The sequence below is a fragment of the Tenrec ecaudatus genome, chromosome 15 (genome assembly GCF_050624435.1).
Source record: "Tenrec ecaudatus isolate mTenEca1 chromosome 15, mTenEca1.hap1, whole genome shotgun sequence".
In the NCBI taxonomy this organism is placed as follows: domain Eukaryota; kingdom Metazoa; phylum Chordata; class Mammalia; order Afrosoricida; family Tenrecidae; genus Tenrec; species Tenrec ecaudatus.
In genome coordinates this window covers 19,513,139-19,525,202 of record NC_134544.1, presented here as the reverse complement: position 1 = coordinate 19,525,202, position 12,064 = coordinate 19,513,139, and the positions used below count along the sequence as shown (strand labels likewise).

General features: G+C 48.7%; 1 non-coding gene across 1 annotated transcript; it reads right to left on the bottom strand.

Annotated features, from left to right (window-relative positions):
- Positions 1-11,023: 11,023 nt before the first annotated feature.
- LOC142428414 (small nucleolar RNA SNORA42/SNORA80 family) lies at positions 11,024-11,160 on the bottom strand. The gene has a single exon (XR_012780319.1). It is a non-coding gene; the product is annotated as a small nucleolar RNA SNORA42/SNORA80 family (small nucleolar RNA).
- Positions 11,161-12,064: the final 904 nt, after the last annotated feature.

Genomic DNA, 12,064 nt, shown 5'->3' with positions numbered 1-12,064 from the left:
CCTCATACAGAGAGGACCTGCCCTGGGCTTATAGAAAGGTAAACTTCCCATCTCCATATTCTGAGTGACATTGCTATATCCTGGATCCTTAGATACAAGTAGCTGAAGGAAGAAGTACCATTATACTTGAGTATAAGCCAACCCGAATATCAACCAAGGCACTTAATTTTACCACAAAACCGCATTAAAAGTGTATGGGAAAACTCAGATTAAACACAAGTGTATACAGTAACCTATATTCAGACTGTGGCAGGCACTTGTACAGAACTTCACTGAAGCCTCTCAAAAACATTACAGATTAGACATGACAGTCTACGTTCTATAGTTAGAAAAGAGAGACACTGAGAAGTCAAGTAACTGGCCTAAGGTCACACAGCTCATTAAGTGCCGGAAGGTGGCCTTTAAGTCCAGAGCGCTCTTTCCTCTCCATTCAGACATCAGCAAAACCAGTCCTACAGAAGTTCAACAGGAGACATGCTTTGTTCTCATATTGATTGCATAGAAAAGCAAGGAGTTCAAAATTTGATCTTTATTTACTTATTCCATAATCACTTATTGAGTGCCTATTATTTTCCAAGGATTTCTAGAGAGGACTAAATTGATACAGCCCAGGCACACACATCCTGTATGCTTCTCCAACGCTATCCAGCTAATGGCGCTTTTGTGAAACCCATCGTACGTTTAGGCATGGACACATGGACACATGGACACGTACACACACCACCCCTTCCTCCTGGGCTCTGGGTGGTCTCCCTAGGTCAACCAGGCTTCCTTCTGCTTTCTTAGGTTCCCAGCCCCCGGAGCCCCATCAATCCCTGACCTCTTCTCTCCAGAGTGTTCAGTTCTAGTATGTGTGAACAGTCTGACTGGTGCAATGGACACTCAGGGGAGGAGGGGCAGGAGAAAGGAAACGCGTGTGAAGCAGTCATGTGAACGTATTCAGTCAGTTGCGTGCTGTGAAATTTCAACTCATCCGTTCATTTGTCCATTTGTGTGTCTACAGCTGGGAGAAAGATAAGGCTTTCTACTCCCACAAAGAATCACATCCTCGGAAACACGCAAGGGCAGTTCTATCCTACCCTACGGGGCGCTGTGAGTCAGAATTGACGCGAGGGCAGTGAGAATTTTCTCGTGCTTGCTTTCAGGTGTAGGATCTAGGAGAGTCTAACAGTCTCCTTTCAGGTTGAACATTCTGCCCTTTTTCTCCAAACTTTCATGGGGACACCTTCCCATAGACGCGATAAAGGGATACCACCGGAGTCGGGGACCATAGGGACGCCTTAAGAGTATTCTTACCACACTGGGAGAACACATTAGGGGCTGTTGCAGAATCCAGATGTTGATCACTGGGCTGGTCACATGGAGACAGGAGGGTAAACAGACACATTCACCGTACGTTTGAAGGGAGAATAGACATTGCTCGTGGATGGGTTGGATTGTGCTGAAAGGAAGAAGAAAACCAAAGATTACTCCAGGGTTTCTAACTCGAGTAACTAAGAGGCTGGTGGTGTGAAGTCATGCAAGGGACTGAAGAAGTTGAGAAACTCCCCAAGACAAGTGTGCATTGAAATGAAGAGTTCTGCTTTGACTGTTGTGAATGTGAGATTCTTGAGGGATTCGCAAGTGGAATATCAAGTGCATTAATAGCATGGAGTTTTCTAAGATTTATGGAAAACTATAATATGTTAACAAGAAAAATACAAATAACCCAATTTAAAAAAGGAGCACAAGGCATGAATGGACAGTTTACCAAAGACAATATTCAGGTGGCCAACAACCCCTTGAAGAAATGTTCATTAGCAATAAGAGAAGTACAGATTAAAACAACAATGAGATACCACCTCACACTGACACTTTTAGAAAAATGTCGATGAAAGACAAGATCATGGTGGAGAAGGTGTGGAGAGATGAGAACACTTTCCCATTGCTGAGGGCCTGCGGAGTAGTGTCACCGCCATGGAAAGCAGTGTGGCCCTTCCCAAAGTAAATGCAAATACAAATGCCTTATGATCCAGCATTCTCTCTCCTGGGTGTGTACACTAAAGATATAAAGAATACAATGCAAACAGGCATCTACACAGCTATGCTTATTGCATCAATCTCCACAATAGCAAAACTATGGAAACAACCAAAAACTCTTATAGAGGAATGGATCAACAAACACTGGTAAGTCCATACAAGGGAATATTCAGCATCAATAAAAAACACAAAGGCATGGGCAAAACTAGAGAAGGTTATGCTTAGCGAATTTCGTCAACCTTACTGTGGTAGTTATGTAATCTTGTTTCAAGGGTATTAAGAGGGAGGGGGTGGAGTCAAACCTGTCAATCAGGTCACAGCCTGATGATGCCTCCATGTGGGCGTGGCCTCTCCAAGAGGATTCTGTGAACTTCCTCTCTCTGCCTTGTCTTCCTGTTGACAAGCCACATGGAGACTTGCTGAGATCTGGGAGAACCTCTCTCTCTCTCTCTCTCTCTCTCTCTCTCTCTCTCTACTTGACCTTCCTGTTGACGAGCCATGTGGAGCCACGCTGAAACCTGGGAGAGCTCTGGAGACGCTTTCACCACCACTGGAGCCAGAGGACTTTCCACCCACTGGCCTTGTGATCTTCCTGTAGTTTTCACTCATTATATGTGCTGTGTGAGTCTGAAGCAGAATTTGTGATTTGGTATTGGACTTATCACACTTAACAGACTGGACTGGGATGTTTTCTTAATATACAATTGCTCTGTGATATAAAGCTCTTTCTTACACATATATGAGTGTCTCTGAATTTGTTTCTCTCGTCAACCCAGACTAACACACTTCTAAAGATAAATAGTTAATAACACCATTATTATAACAAAAAGTAAAAAAAAAAAACTTGGTTTAGGCACCAAAAGATGAGACTGGGAGGCCAGGAAGAGAGAGAGGAACTGGAGAGGGGAAGGGTAGGATCCTGAGGAAGGAGGGAGGGAGGATCAGGGTCTCAGAAACCCTCAGGGCAGTTCCACCCTGTCCTGTGGGGTCACTGTCAGTTGGCATCAACTCGATGGCAGTGAGTCTTAGTTACTTCTAGGGATTGACTTATGTCCCCTCAAAACGTGTTATGAATGTTTCTTCTGAGGTCTGCTCACATCTGGGAACAGAGTTGTCTGTGCTGTGTTCATGAGTCCGTGTGAGTCGAGGGTGCGTCTTGAGTACCTGCCTGCTGAAATATTAGGAGACCAGACAAGACACAGAGATGCGGGGAAAGGCTGCAGCCCAAGATCACCAAGGAGCCCAGGAGGAGAAGCTGGAGAGACCAGGACACACCCCCGCCCCGCCCGCCCCCTCCCACCCAGCAGCGCCCTGGATTCAGCCATCGCGCCTCCCACCCTGTGAGAAAATAAAACTGTTTCATCAAACCACCCCCTGGTGCTATGGTCCATCCGAGCAGCCCCCGAGAATGGAGACAGTCACTTAGGGCCACTTAGATAGGAAGATCCCAAACCAAACTCGCTGCCATGGAGACGCATAGCACCCCTGTACAAGCGATCTTCTGTGAAGACCCGGGAGAAGGTCCCTCTGTAGGACTTCCAAGGACCTCCCCCAAAAAACAAACCCCAAAACATTGCCACCAAGAAGATTCTGACTCCTTGCGACCCTATAGGACAGGGCAGAACCGTCTTTGTGGGTTTCTGAGTCCAAGTCTTTACGGAAGGAACAGCTCGATTTTCTCCTGTGTAATGGCTGGTGGGTTTGTGCAATGGACCTTGCTGTTAGCAATCCCCGTACCCACTATGCCCCCAAGGCAGGCATTCTTAGGAATTTCCTTGGAAAGAACCTGCTGGGGCCATGGTTGGTCCCACACAACACTGAGGGTGGGGAGCTCGAGTCCCCTGGAGTAGGATTAGTATTCGGGCTATTTCCAGAGAGAGGCGTGTGAGCCTCTTTGGGTCTCAGTGTCTTACAACATAAAGTTGGAATCATGAAAGTGCCCTTGTTGTGACTAGCAAATAATGTTTACAAACGCCCGGCCCAGCTCCTGGCACCCAGGTGGCCGGAGCTACACACACACACCCTGTGCACATGTACTCGGACTGCAGGGCTCCTGCGATCTGACCTCATAGTTCTAGGGCAACTTCGGAAGGAAGGCCTCTGAAAAATGGTGGCATGATCTGGCTCTATTTCTGATCTGGCTATCATTTTTGCATTTGGAAATTCATTAAGAATTCACTTTGATGAATCCCAAATGCATGCACCATGAAAAACAATTAGCATTAATAGTGTAAAAGAAGGCGATCAATAAATAGATTCATTTTTAAACTGTAATCATTTATTTGCTCCCTGGCTTTTGGGAAAGACTGCATCTCCGGTCAGTGCAGCAGCATTAGTTCTTGGAATGGCAGTGATTTGTGCAAGGAGGTTGATGTCCCTCTGTCTGTCCACGGGGCCCGCTGAGGGTCTGCAACACCAACGACCAATCTGCCAGCAGCCAGACGGGCAGGACGGAGCCCCGTGTCGCGGGCGCCACTTGTCCGTGTGCTGGGCATTCCCCATCCGTACCCCTTTCCCAATTGCTATTCAGCGGTTGGTCCAAAAGAACCAGGCCAGCAGGCAGGGGGTATCTGACCGTCAACAGGACCGGGACCAGGAGAGGACAGAGTAGCTGAAGAAGAGCCTTCCAGGGAGGCTCAAGGACGCAGCCTGGTGCTGCCCCAGAGCAGGCAGGCGACGGGGGGGGGGGGGGGGGGGGGGGGGGATCTGGGAGAAAAAGTAGGAGGGGGTTCAAGATGGGAGGCAGAGAAGGGCCAGTGAAATGAGAGGATCCTTCGGTATAATGAGGAAAGAGAAAATAGTGAAGACCATTCACCCCTCCCCAAGGGCTGGCTACGATACTATGACCTCAAATTCTCCTTTCCGTCTGCTACAAATGAAAACCGAAAATCCCTTTGTACAGAAATAGCCGGGGCAGCTGCTCGGAGCTGGAGGAAGCAAAGGTTTGCTCACCACGCAGGGGCCACTAGTTGCCACCTGATCAATTCCAACTCACAATGACCCTGGGGTTTCAGAGTGGAAGGAAGCGCCATGCGGTTTGTCATGGCTGACTTGGGGGTCAGTGGGTCACTGACCCCCTTCTTCTGGGTGCCCCCCGATCTTTCTGTTGGCAGCTGAGTGTGATCATGGCTTCCATCCCCACACTGGGGAGGCCGAGGAGAAGGAGGGACAGAGGGAGACAGCAGCCCTGCTCTACCGCACCCGCTTTGGGATGTCGTGGGCAGCAGTGCACCGGGAGGCCATTTGACAGGCTGCTGGGCCGAGGGACGGCAGGACTGAGAGCAGCCTGGTTTGGTTTTCAGCTGGAAGTGGGCAGCAGCCGTCACCCTGCCCGGCAGCCTGAGAGCTGGGTCTGACCACAGATTCCATTTGAAGGGGCTCGTCATCTTTGACCTTTGAGACCTCTGGGGCCACTGGTCATCTATCTTGGAGCCGCTGACCAGCAACCTCTGGGCTATTTTTATGGCCAGCAAACATGGCCCATTGATTGAATTGATTGAAACCTGCATCTGTTTGGTGAGGAAAGCACGCTGGCCTCACCGCCTGGAATGTGCAGCTTCGTGTTCTGTTACTGACCTCTCCCCTCCCTCGCCTCACCTCCCCTCCCCTCTCTGCCTTTCCCCTCTCCCCTCCCTTCCCTCCTCTTGCCTCTCCTTTCTCCTCTCTCTCCCTTCTTTCTTCTTCCTCACCTCTTCCCAGCCCTGGCACTGAAAGGTATGTTTGTTATCAGGGCACCCATGCCAGACCCATTGGCCCAGAAACCCAGTCAGTGTCTGTCTGTCTTTGTCTCTTTCTATCTCTCTCTCTTACACACACACACACACACACACACACACACACACACACACACTCAAGAATATTTCTATCTCTCTCTCTTACACACACACACACACACACACACACACACACACACACACACACACACCCAAGAATATAGGCATGCCGATGCGCCCACATCCTGGCATCTCCCGCCCCAGAGGCCCAGGCATGGTGCTCATTTCCCAGTCAGAATGTAAAGGGGCCGCCAAGGGAACCCAGTTGAGAACAGCAGCCCCCATCGCACTCCGTACACCCATAGGTGACATGCCAGACAGGGAGCTTGAAATTGGCAAACAAAAGCCCGGGTCAGGTGATGTTGCAGTGTGTCAGCTTGGCACAGCCGCACAGCATGCCCCATCATTCCCTCCCTGCACGTTGACGGTGAAGCTGGGGCGAGCTGCCTTAGGCAGAAGGGTATCCCTGTGGCAGGCCAGCCTGTTGGTGCTGGAAAGTGACAGGCTCTTGGAGCAGCTATGGGGCATCCCTTCTGGCAGTCTAGCAGTGGGGCTCAGCCAGATGTTCTGTGTGCTGCTCCTGAGCAAGCCAGAGCATCCCTTCCTGCAGGGAGACCCGGCCACAGGGCAGCAAGGCCATGTCTGTCTGTCCCAGAGTGTTTACTGTGGGCCCTGCCGTTCCTGTCCCTCCCCACCATGTGCCAGCATCCCTGCTCCTTTCTGTCCATAGGTGCCACAGCGCCCCCCAGCCCCGCCTCGGTGGTCGCATCCCAGAGTGCCCACACACGTTACCAGGGGTCCCCAGCCAGAGCACATTGCCCTGCTGAGAATGGAGGTTCTGACCTGCTGCTGGCCCTGGGCAGAGGGCACCGCCCCAGGCATGCACTTGCCCCACACCAGCTGTAGGGGCCTTGGCAAGTCCTTTGGCATCTCTGCACCTGCTCACTCCCTGAACCTGAGGATAAATGAGTGCCCCCTCAAGGCCCTTGGAATCACGGGGTGATCATCACGCCAAAGTGCCAGCAAGTCCAATGCCTCACGTGGAAGGCTTTGCTGTGGACGGATGGGAGTTGTGTGGCCTGGGGTCTGAGTGCAGAGTGGGCGCAGCATGCCTGTCCTGCATCGCCCAGACTGGCGATCTGAGCCAGGTCCTGTGTTTCCTGAAGCTCTGAAAGTCAATGACATTGATTCACCCGTGACCTTTGGCAGCAGGGCTGTCACCGAGAGGCAGTCTCAAGAGGACTACAACGTGCCTGGAGCCTTGCAGAGACCCGGCTTCCAGCCATGCACTGGCCAGGCCAGTCCAGTGGCTCTGGAGGGGCCTGGAAATCTGCAGCCCCCCAGCACTGATTCAGGGGCATCAGCACCCAACCTGTCAGAGCTTTCCAATCTCAGCCCTCCATGTGGCAGGGGTGCCTATAGCACCCCTGCACCCTCTGCAAGTCCTCCCTGCACACCTGCGTTTGCCCAGCAGGTGGCACCCCATGGGGTGAGCAATCTCCCCAGCAGGCCAGTCACCGCCACTTCTCCCAAGGGACCAGTGAGCACCTGGGTGGACACCTTCCTCCCATCCCAGGTAGACAACCCCAACCACTGCCCCTGGACCCTGGCTGGGCCCCTCAAGGTCGCTGTGGGACCTCAAAGCAGGTCCTTGTTGCTAGGTTGTGAGAATGCAGAGCTGATGTGTGCACAGGCGCTGATGCAATATTCTGAGAGCATGCACATGGCATTTGGAAGCCATTGAGCCTGAGAGGTCCCGGAGTTGAGCCCATCGCTCTCACTGATGGTGGCCTCAGGAGCCCCATTGTCACGGCCCTCGTCATGTTCACAAAACAGACTTTCTAGGGGCCGTACTTCGAGCACATTAGGTCTTGAATCCATTCTGTAAATAAGGACGAAGTCTAGAAACTTGTAAGCAATCGCTATGCTTCCTCCAAGCCCCAGTTGTGTGGCGGGTCCTCCCAGCAGCGTTCACCCCTGAGAAGCCACTCTGCCGGGGAGGGGCGGGGTGGGGGCAGAAGTCAGACCTCCTTCACAAGAGGAGGGAGGGAAATCGCCATCAGCTTCAGTCTGAGGCCATATCTTCTGAGATAGAGGTCAGACACGCCTCCACCTTCCAACCTTGTAACTCGTTCTGACACCAACTGTCCCTCCCAAGGCACTCACCACTTCTCTGCTGAGTCCGATACTGTATCGGAACCAACATACAGAGTGAAAGACAGAGCTCACAGGGAGAGCCTTTCTGAGGAAAGTTGTCGTTGTGGCTGTCCAGTCAGTTCTGATGAGGGAACAACACTGCCTGCCAGCCCTCCACCATGCTCACGCTGTTCTTCTGCTTCAGCGCGTTGTTGCAGCCACTCTGCGAGTCCGTCTTGTTTGCCGTCCCTCCACTGGACCAAGTGTGACGTCCTTCTCCAGAGACAGGTCTCTCCTGATTCCATGTCCAAAGTCTGTGAGACAAAATCTTACCGTCGTTTCTTCGAAGGAACACCGTGGTTGTGACTTTCCCAAGAGCTATCTGCTTGTTCTTCGGGCAGGCCATGGCATTTACAGCATCCTTCATCCACGCCACGGTTCAAATGCATCACATGTCTCTTGTTTTCCTTCTTCGGTGTCGACCTTCACATGCACAGGAGGCGGCTGGAAAGGCCATGACTCGAGTCAGATGCGCCTTATTCCTGAAAGTAGCATCAGTACTTTTCAACTCTTCACAGCGGTCTTGCGCAACAGACTGAGCCAATGAACGCACCGCTTGAGCTCTTGATTGCTGCTTCCGTGAGCGTTGATGGTGGGCCCAAGCAAGATGAAATCCTTGACAACATCAATCTTCCTCCATTTATCATGATGTTACCTATTGGTTCCGTTATGAGGATTTTTGCTCTCTTGACATTGAGTTGTAATCCATGTCGAAGGCTGCAACCCTTTGACAGATTTAGGGCCATTAACAGGGTACAGTTAAGCGTCAGAAATGCTCGGGATACAGTTCTGAGATAGCAAGACTGAATAATCCCTACATTCGAGTTTTATATAGTATCCTAGAACCCTACCCCAAAGTACAATGTACCTTATTTACAATCCAGTCCCTTTGGTGGGCCACAAACATTCCACATTTGCATAATCCTGTCATTTGGTGGAAGTCCAAAGACTATTTAGCTAGGAGGGTCACATCAAGTAATTCACTTCGCTGCATATCAATAATCAGCAAATATGATTTGGTATTAGAGAGTATGCTGGAGACCCCACAATGGAATTTACTCTTGTAAATACCTTTTCTTAAAAACATAAACAGCAACTATATATGTGGGATTAATAGGAATCAAATTGATGATGTCTGTGAAAAGAGAAAATAGAGAAGCTCTTAATTATCATGGACTCCAGACTTGTTGGAACCACAAAGGTAGATGAGGCCCTGACACTATTGCTTTGAGACCATTTTATAACCTCAACCCAAAATATCACTGAAAGTCTTCTTAAAACTAGCAATTATTCAGCTTAACCATATATCATCACATACTGAACACTAATGACAAGATCGGGTGAATTATGGGGTGTGTGATGATATACAGGTAAATTCTATTCTGCATTTCCCTCTTTCACACAGGACTCATCTGAAGAATCTTTGATAAAAATGTTCAGTAATATTTGAGAGGCACCATCTAGCTCTTCTGGTCTCAGGGAGGTAATTAGCCATAGGTCCCATCCTTTATCCACTATTGCCCCAGGAGACTAGAGGCCGATTGTTGTGTCCGAATGACTGCTGGAGACTTTGTAAGGCCTGAGGCAGAAGGAGAAGCAAAGGTACTACACAGGTTATGAGGTCAGGGCTCTAAAGCTCCAAACCAAGAAAGCGAATGTGATGAGATTTGCTTATATATCATGAGCCTCGGCAGCTACTCTATTTTTGGTCCTTTTGTAAGTCTATCACATCACTTTTTGCCAATCCAACTTTTTATAGCTGTATAGCTTATGGATGCCAATTACAAAAAGTGTCTGTTCAACCCTACCATCAATCAATGCAATATTCTCATCACCACTTATTATCCCCCTCCTGCCAGCCCCCTTCCTTCTGCCCCTAGTAACCACTAAGAAATTTTGGTCTCTGAACATTTATCTTGTCTTTTTTTAAATCATTTTATTAGGGGCTCATACAACTCTTATCACAATCCATACATTATCAATTGTGTAAAGCACATCTGTACATTCATTGCCCTCATCATTCTCAAAATATTTGCTCTCCACTTAAGCCCCAGGCATCAGCCCCTCATTTTCTCCTCCCTCCCTGCTTCCCCTTCCCTCATGGATCCTTGATAATTTATAAATTTATTACTTTGTCATATCTTGCCCTGTCTGATGTCTCCCTTCACCCACTTTTCTGTTGTCCGTCCCCCAGGGAGGAGGTCACATGTAGATCCTTGTAATCAGTTCCCTTTTTCCAACCCACTCTCCTTCTACCCTCCCAGTATCGCCACTCATACCACTGGTCCTGAAGGGATCATTCACCCTGGATTTCCTGTGTTTCCAGTTGCTATCTGTACCAGTGTACATCATCTGATCTAGCCAGACTTGCAAGGTAGAATTCGGATCATGATAGTTGGTGGGGGGGTGGGGGTGGGGGTGGGGAAGACGCATTTAAGAACTAGAGGAAAGTTGTGTTTTTCATTGTTGCTACATCGCACCTTGACTGGCTCATCTCCTCCCCTAGACCCCTCTGCAAGGGGATCTCCAGTGGCCGACAAACGGGCTTCTCATTTATATAAAAAGACAAGATAAAGCCCATTTATCTTGTCTCTTTATATAAATGAGATCACACAATAGTTGTTTTCTTGTGATTGACTTATTTCACTAAGCCTAATGTCTAGAGTCTGTCAGCCCCATCCACATCGTAGTGTGAATCAGGAGTCTACTTCTTCTAGTGGCCAAGAAGGATTCCACTGAATGTATGAGCCACATGGTTAAAGATGGTCTCAGGACACCAATGTCAGGGGCTCATCTACCTTCACGGTGAAAATTTGTTCATCCATCATTATTGATGGGCAGTGTCACTTTCGATCATTGTGAACAGCACTGCAGTGAACACCGCTGCACAAGTCTCTGCTTGAGCCTCTGTTGTCAAGTTAGAGGAGTGTCCATCGAGGCATGGGATTGCAAGGTCACATGGTAGTTTTATCTATCTATCTATCTATCTATCTATCTATCTATCTATCTATCTATCTATCTATCTATCTATTCCCCACTGTGCAACCCGTTTCAGTGCCCGAAGCCCATGGACAAGGCCAGGCAATGGTTCAGGGTTACAGTTTTCTCTGGCATGGGACACTATGAGAGGCCCATAGGGACAAGCCTGCCATACATAAATCCAAACCCATGCATTTATTTTTAGTTTTTATGCCTTTTTTAAAGGGACTGTCATCCTGTTTCCCACAGTATCTGTACCATTTTCCATTTCTATCACTATGGGTAAGGAATATAATTTCCCCACATTGCTTTATATATGTTCATTATAAGATATATATATATATATAAAACCTTGACCATCCTAGTGGGAGTTAAATGATATCTCATTGTGGTTTTGATATTCATCTTTCTAATGACCAGTGATGTTGAGTATATTTCTATGTATGTGGTGATCATTTGAATGCCTTCTTAGGTACAATGGCTCTTCATCCTTTACCTGCTTTGTGATTGGGCTATTTCCCTTTTTGTTGGCAAATTGTCAAAGATATGTATACACACACACACACACACATACACAGATTTTGGTAGTTATATAATCTGGTGTCAATTTGAGAGGATTATGAGTGAAGGGGTGGGGTTTAGCCTGTCAATCAAGATATAACCAATGAGGCCTCTCTGTGAGCATGCCTTTTCCTGGGAATTCTGGGAACTCCTGGATGTCCTCCTTGGAGGCAGGAGAGATTCTCTCTCTGCTCACTTCCTGCGAGACATCCCTGAGGATAAGCCACATGGACCTACCCTGCTGCAGCCCTGGAAACTGGAGGAGCCACGTGGAGACCCCTGTCAGCGCTGAGATGCTTCTATTGTCACTGACTTTGCACCCACTGGCCTGTGATCTTTCTGCATTTGGCGTCATTGCATGTGTTTCGTGAGTCTGATGAGGAATTTATAGATTGTATCAGACATATGGGCTAATATCGGACTTATGGACTTGATCTGGACTGGGTTGGGATATTTTCTCAATAATCAATTGCTCTTGCATATAAACCTCTTTCTTACATACATGTGTGTCCAAGAATTTGTTTCTCTAGTCTACC